Source organism: Puma concolor, chromosome B1 (genome assembly GCF_028749965.1).
Source record: "Puma concolor isolate L17-30 chromosome B1, mPumCon1.1.hap2, whole genome shotgun sequence".
Taxonomy (NCBI): domain Eukaryota; kingdom Metazoa; phylum Chordata; class Mammalia; order Carnivora; family Felidae; genus Puma; species Puma concolor.
The window spans coordinates 99940891-99949146 of NC_141670.1; the positions used below are offsets into that span (position 1 = coordinate 99940891).

The 8256-nt window shown below is 37.6% G+C and overlaps 1 pseudogene; it reads left to right on the forward strand.

Moving 5' to 3' along the window:
* The first annotated feature begins 2333 nt into the window (after positions 1-2333).
* Positions 2334-2894, forward strand: LOC112858816 (nucleoporin p58/p45 pseudogene; annotated as a pseudogene).
* The last annotated feature ends 5362 nt before the right edge of the window (positions 2895-8256 follow it).

Here is an 8256-nt window from a genome sequence, read left to right on the forward strand (position 1 = left end):
TACAGATGAAAAGAAAAAGAGGTTCTGAAGGAAAAGAAAATTCCCAAGAGCCCACAATTCATACTGACATCCAAATCTAAAGCTTCAAGCATCAAAACTCATTTAAAAAAAAATGCTCTTTCCAATAAACATGTAAACCTATTGGTATGCACACAAATTTGTTAAAGTATTGTCTGTGAAGCCCTGTTTGGAAAATATTAAAATCCTTGTATGGTTTATCAATCTGTCAACTAAAATTTGAAAAAAAAAAAAACAACAAACCTAGCTCAATGCATTTTTTTGTTGAAAAAAAAGAAACTAGCTCAGTGATGTTTTACAGATGAATAACGTTAGCACTGCTCTAATTACTTAAAAATGCATGTAATTATATGAGCATGAAGACTAATAATAGCAAATGATACTTACATATAAAACTACATTAGCAAGTGCTACAGTCACTTGTTAAAATAAATCATATCAAAGGGAAGGGGGAGGAATAGAAAGGCAGACAAGAAACCACAGTGGTATTTAAAGTTAACGATGACTAAGAGCTGAACTTTAAGTCTATTTACATATTTCTGGAAGACTGAAACATCAAAAACCACTAACCTGAAATATAGAGGAGACAGAGGAAGAAAATCACTCAACATCGAGAAAACGTTCCTTATAACATTATGTGATAACAGAAAATATGCCGTGAACTAAAAAAGAAAAGTATGCATACACTCAACAATGTCATTACGAATGTGTGACAGTAACACTATTTTAGAGACAGGAACACTGAGGTGTAAGTGATAGCTCTTGTTAAGTGGTTACTAGTAAAGTAAGATACAAAATAAAATCGGCATGTGTCCCAGGCTGTGGTTTTCTGTTCTGGGGCCGGAAGGTCCTGCCAGACGGGGTCTGAAGATGACCGGCATTTGAGCTTCCAGCCATGTGAATATCTAAAACTCCCTGGCAGTGAGAATTCAGTCGAGAACCAGACACTAGGCTCCGGCACCAAGAGCCACCAGTGGTATGGCCACAACCAGGCCAGAAGAATCCAGTGTCACCAACCTGCCCCCGTGCTATAATCATCGAAGGAGTAAATGCTTGTTGAATAGACTCCTAAGTGCCAGGTGCTGTATGAGCCCCTCCTGAGGGGCTCAATTTTGGAACTCCACATCTGCAACATCACCCCCATTTGCTCCTTCAGAGATTTTGGAACCACACTTTTGGGATATAAGCCTGCCACTGAATTCACTCTAGAAGGAAAAAAAATACAGGAACGATAATAACGGTAACTACCAGATGAACTCAAGGAATGCCAGAGGCATCTGCAGCTGTTAACAGGCTCCAGTTTAGAATTCAGTAGTCCTGAGGTGGCTGGGTGGCTTAGTCTGTTAGGCGACTGACTCTTAATTTCAGCTCAGTTCATGATCTCATGGTTCGTGGGTTCAGGCCCCACATCAGGTTCTAAGCTGTGCCAGCATGGAGCCTGCTTGGAATTCTCTCTCCCTCTCTCTCTACCCCTCCCCCCACTCATTCTCTCTCTCTCTCTCTCTCTCTCTCTGTCTCTCAAAATAAATAAATAAACTTGAAAATAATTGACGGATCGCTAAAAAAATTATAATAATACAGTAGTCCTGCAGCAAATGCTCTTTTACTTCTACTCAGCTGGTGGTGGCACTGTTTCGTCTGTTCTGGTATCAACCCAGGAGCTTCCATGGGATTTACTCCAAATAATTTGGGTGGGCCAAGAGCAAAAACTACAACTGCATCAACAACCCTTTCTCTAGGATTGGTTAGACTTATACATAGACCCAGACTCAGACTTACATGTACACTGACGCTTACCTACACATAGCTGGTTTGGGAGGTTTGAGTTTCCAAAGTTCAAGCACAACAATCGAAACTTGAACAGGAGGATATGGGCATGACTTTGGCATCTACTGTAGCTACTTCAACTGCGGCCAGTGAAGAACTTAGTCGTATAGATTTTAGTAGCTAATAATATAAAAAGAGTGAGAAAAGAGGAGGATGGCCAGAAGATAACAAAGCACTGAAGGAAGAAAACCTTCCTCATGTCCTTTGCCAGGATATGGGAAATCTTAAGAAATTTGTGAAGGAACAAAAATCAATACAAAAAAATAAGCAATGATCAAAGTTTAAGAAGTATTAAGGCTCTGGGGCACCTGGGTGAGTCAATCGATTAAGCATCCGACTCTTGATTTCGGCTCGGGTCATGATTTCAAGATCGTGGGATTGAGCCATGCTCAGCATGGAGCCTTGCTTAGCATGGAGCCTACTTAAGATTCTCTCTCTCTCCCTCTCCCTCTGCCTCTCCTGCACCCCTCATTAAAAAATAAAAAAAAAAAGATATTAAGGCTTTAAAGTAACTTCTGTCATTGGGTACCTGTGGATGAGCAAAAAAAAAAAAATACTCTTGATATCAACAACTTAAAAATATAAGTTACTCAGGAGTTAAATAAGGCACATATAGCATTCAGAACCCAGGAACTACTGCACAGACTTCAAAATAAAAATACAGCTTCTGCCGACTATGTCCCAACCACAGTTCAGCAGTTCCAGCTATAGCTTCAACAGTACAGACAGCAGATTGAACAACTAGAAAACTGTCTTGTCACTCAAGCAAATAATTGACATATAACCACCCAAGATTTATCAAGGGCTCTGTAGAAAACTTACCAACATTTGTAGCTTTGGCTCTACAACTTCGGTCTATTATTAAAAGTGTAAAAGTGCTCAAAGAGTAATACCTTCTCTATAGAAAAATGTTGGAAAATGATATAGACATATTTGAAGTCAGGCTAGCAGAAGCTAAGAAATGGCAGAATGCACCCAGAGTTCCTACCAGACCCATGCTTCTCAGTTACATGCACGTGAAGCTGCCGTCACGACCTTGGCAACACTAAGCTTAGCAAGGATGGTGACAGGTCCAGAGTTTAGTACAGATTCAACACAAGTATTGGCAATGATCTGCAAGCAAGTGGCGTAGGGTCTTCACACTGAAGATTTTGGAACGAGCTTTTGCTTTAGAAATGCCACTGCCAAGGCCACATTTGGGTTTTGGAAAAATAAATGAACCTTCAGTAATCCCAGGGCAACCTTTGGCATCTCTAGTACATCTTCATGTAACTTCAACAATTCTGGCATCGTGGTCCCCATGGATTGGACCAACAGGGTACCCAGTCCTGTCTCTTGGATCAGAAGGGGAATTCTTTCAGTCGAAGAAACCTCCAACTGGAAACAAAACAAGAAAAATCATTAATATATGAGTCGATGTGTTAGGGGAATCCATGGCAGCATTGTTCATTACGAGCCTATTTTCCTAACCTTGATGCGGTAAATTGCACCTCAGGAGATTTATAAAGTTTTGAGATTTTTCCCCTACTCTGGAATTTTGAATTCATACCGATAAACTGTTTTCTTGTGAATATAAAGTCCAGTAGTGTATTTTTCTTTATTTTGTAAACTATATTCTGCTTACATCCCTGACTAGTAAAGCCTATTGTTTAGCAAAGTGTTAATAGCTGTGGTTTTTATTGATAAGGTTGACACTACATAAATATATACCTATTTGTTTCTCTTAGAGTAGAAAAGACCTCTAGTGTTTATAGTTGAGTCAATTCTTATTTTGATAAAAGTCTCTTGAACTACACTGAAGGACATCTTTTATACAGAATAATATTCACACTTGTGCGTACGCATAAAATATGAATTTGTAAAAAGAAACTCTTGCCTCAAACTGTTTCCCTTTTTTAAGGGTATTTTGTTTTTCACAGTTAAAACTTCACATCTCAGTGCATGTAGATTGAAAGTCAATGGAATTAATTGCTTAAAAACTTATTGCAGGAGTTATTGGCCTGTTTGGCTGACTCAATTTAATTGTCTCTAGTCTTCCATTTTTCTTCCCATGCTGATCTTTGACAGCCTCTCCATAAGAAGAATGTTGTGTATCTTGTCAAACAAATGTTTATTATCCTATAATAATTACCTTTAGGATATTTATATAATATTGGTTGTTTTTTTCCCCACATCTCAAGTGAACCTTCAAGAACCTATTTCAACTCTAGTGGGATTGAGTGCATGCACGTAAATGATTTTCTACTAGTTTAGTGAAAACTTTATGAGTTCTTTGAATGCAGAGTTAATTCTTACATGGCTATAAAAGACACCTAGGTGGCTCACTTGGTTAAATGTCCAACACTTGTTTCCAGCTCAGGTCGTGATCTCAGTTGATGAGTTCCAGCCCTGCGTCAGGCTCCACACTTGTGCAGAGCCTGCTTGGGATCCTCTCTCTCTTCCTCTCTCTGCCCCTTCCCAACCTTTGCTCTGTCTCTCTTCCCCCTCTCTCTCAAAATAAATAAATTTAAAAGCAAATTCTTACATAGCTATTAATACCCCAAATGGAGTGGCTTATATGTCTCTTAATATATTAATGGTTTAATATAAACTACAGACACAAAACATTTAAAATCTGGTTTGGGTACCAACTATGCACTCTTTCCAGTCTTATCTGTGACCACAGAGCCATAATTACACGCAGGCAGGCCAGGCTGCCTCCGTGTAATGTGCCTGTAATAGCATTAATAGCGGAATGAGAGTCAATAAAAAGGAAAGCCCTTTGACAGAGAACTGCCTTACCCCTAATTTAAGAGAAAAGCAATTAGATTGATGTATTTACCTTTCAAATACAGTTTCCAGATGTAGTCTGAGTATGGAATGTCATTGAAAATTGTGTAATTTTTTATACAGATTTAATAGTATGTATTAAGTGAATACTTTCAGAATCATCTTCATCCAGCCACTATTTTGCTAAAATAGAGATTGTACATACGTATATATTTTCAGCAAACATTGGCTGGTTTTGATTATAAGTGTTGTAAAACTGTTTTATCTGCTTATAGCAACAACTGATTTTTCTGTCATATAGTAAAATTCAAAAAGATACTTGCTTTCTGAGCACTGAACTTGTTTTTGCTTTTTCATACTCCTCTATTACTGCAATTCCCAAGTTCAGATTGTGAAAAAAGGCAAGAAAATGTGTGATTTTTATGTTCTGTGATGACTGTCAGTGAAGTGTGCAATTACATCTTTTTTATTTATTTCTTAAAAATTATTTTTAATGTTTATCAATTTTTGAGAGACAGAGAGAGGGGCAGAGAGAAAGGAGACACAGAATCTGAAGCAGTCTCAGGCTCTGAGTTGTCAGTGCAGAGCCCAATGCAGGGCTTGAACCCACAAACCGCTAGATCATGACCTGAGCCGAGGTCAGATGCTTAACCGATTGAGCAACCCAGGCGACCCTACATCATTTTTAAAAAGGACTTTTTTTGGTTTGAAAAAATCCAAATATATTTTTTAGTTTTCAAAATGTAATTTGCATCTTAACATATTAAACTACTTGAAGTTTTGTAATATAGTAATTCACGATAGTTTAATTGGGCTGTCATTTTTCCTTAAAGTCTTCACTTTGTCCAGAGTCTGCCTTTGTGTAAATAATAAAATTTAATGAGTCAATTACTGTTAAAAACAAATCTGTTGTATTCAAAAAAGATATGTTAAAGGATTTGAAAGTCATTGAGATAAATTATGCTACTTCAATATGACTTTATAATCTTTACTTTCTGGTGATGGGGCACTCATCTCAGTGACCCATGTCACTGGTCAGGGGACCTGTAGGGCTGATGTAATTGATCACCTTGACTAAGCACCTTGATTGATGTAATTGACTACCTTCACTGACCTACCACCGGTACCATAAATCTCTTTACCATTAACAGAGGCTTTCAGCACTGTTCCACCATAAAAAAGTCAAAGAATTATACAGTTCAGAAAACTTGACTTATCTCAAACTGATACATTATTTAACACAGAAACACCTCTTTTCCATTACAAACTCTACAATGCTCAAGGGCTCTTGGCATCTTATGACATTTACTATGACATCTACTCCAGAGGGTATTGCTCCATTTTCCCTTATGTCAAAAATTATATAACTTCTGCAGATGAGCTGAGAGATTTGAAAAAAATTTGTGACAAAATGAGTGTGGTTTATCAAGGGATGCCCCCGCCCCCACCCCTGTTGAACAGATAACAACCTGCAAGGTGATAGAAAGCTGTAACATGGGCTAGTTCTGCATAATCATGGGGAGAAAATTACCTAGAGCAGCATGGCCTCCAGATCCCTGCTGTCTAGATAGTTCTTCCAATTCCATCTGAAGTCACTCTCAATATATGCAGTTTCACTTTCAATTAGGAATGATCAAGGGAACAACAAGAAAGCAGTGCCTAGCACAGCCTTCTCTACTAAATCCTAATAAGGAAGGCTAAAGTGGGTCTTTCTGCTGCCAAAGTATCAGGACACAGATGCACAGATAGGTCTTGATTAGAGAAAGGAGAAGGACTTTGCAATTTATATTACAAGAGAAATGGAGCAGATAGTCTGACCATGGTGATTTGGGTCGTGGGCAAACATGTCGGGCAAGAGGAAAGTCCTTGCTTCTTTATTATCTGCTGTTTCTCTGTTACCAGCCTGCTTTTGGTTTGTTCATTTACTTATTGCACAAATGTTTATTTTTTTTAATGTTTATTTTATTTTTGACAGAGAGAGACAGAGCATGAGCAGGGGAGGGGCAGAGAGAGAGGGAGACACAGAATCCAAAACAGGCTCTAGGCTCCTTCCTAGCTGTCAGCACAGAGCCCGATGTGGGGTTCAAACTCACAGACTGCGAGATCATGACCTGAGCCGAAGTTGGATGCTCAACTGACTGAGCCACCCAGGCGCCCCCTTTTTAAATTTTTTTTTAATGTTTAACACAAATGTTTACTTTTTTAATTTTTTAAATTATGTTAACAGCTGCACATCAGGACTATTGAACATATCATTGAGTAATTTATAATAAATGGTGTGCCATTGCCAAGGAATTTTTTAACATGATACCATAGCATTATCTTTTCTAATATAAATCAGCTATTAGTGCTCTTCTTAACTCTTAATGTGTGTGAATCATATGAAGATCTTAGATGTAGCTTCTGATTCAGTAGGTTGTGGAGGATAAGGGGGTGTTGAGTTTCTACATCTCAAATGAATTCCCAAGTCTGTTGCTGCTAATTGTCTATAGACTACACTTCGCATAGCAAAGATTAAATTATTTTTTCATCCTCTTTTACAACTTCTGAGTTTAGTAACACTATAATCTCAAGACTCAGCACCTCACTATGACATTTGAAAAGGTTTATCTTTTACTTCCCATACTCTATTAGTCCTCAAACTTGCTATCCTTTTACTTTGCAATGCTTCATATGCCTGTCCTTTCCTTAACACTATTCTCTTCTAATTCACATCACTTTACGTTAGAAATGTTTACAAATCATCTATAGCATCTCACTCAAACCATCAATGTCCCTATTATCCCAGATTTCAGTCTTGCCTCTCTAATCTCTAGTGTCTATGTCCAATTTCTTTCTTTCACTTATTTAACTCTACCATATCGTTTTGCTCATATCAAACAGCTTCATAACTCCTTCCCATGTATGTGTCTCTCCCCCCACTCCATTACAAATTTAGAAATTTAATAAGTAGAAATTAGGAGTACTTTTCATAATCAAATGAACATTATAGCAGATGGTCAATATTAACAAGAAACAGGATGTTTGGTTTTATCTCCACTACTCTGAAGAATCTGAAAACTTTCAGCATCCTCCTAAAATATAACCAAAATGGAATTTGCAGCATATTGTACTTTAAGGAAATTCATTGTACGGGATAGAAACAGGGATGGTGCACAAGGAAGAAAGGGTATTAAAATTAAAGAAAAAAAAAGTTTCATAGAAATAGTTAAGAGGGGAGGATCAAAGAAAGAAGAAAAAGAAAGTATTTCTGAATTTCCACCAAAAGTAGACTCCTGCAAAGTAGAACTTAGAGGTAACTGAATTGGATAGATCAGGGAATATTTATGCAGAACATTCTGAACTATGTAAATTTTTATAGTAGGCAAGTCTGCAAGACCTTTAACTAGAAAGTAATAAACAATATAATTTATTTAATCATATCACAATTCAATGATATAGTAAATAATAAAAATGTTTCAGATAAGTATAAATGGCCCTGGATTTGAGGACATGATATATTTTCTAAGAGTTTTAATATTTTTCAATGTTTATTTATGTTTCAGAGACAGAGAGAGACAGAGTGTGAGTGGGGGAGGGGCAGAGAGAGAGGAAGACACAGAATCTGAAGCAGGCTCCAGGCTCCAAGCTGTCAGCACAGAG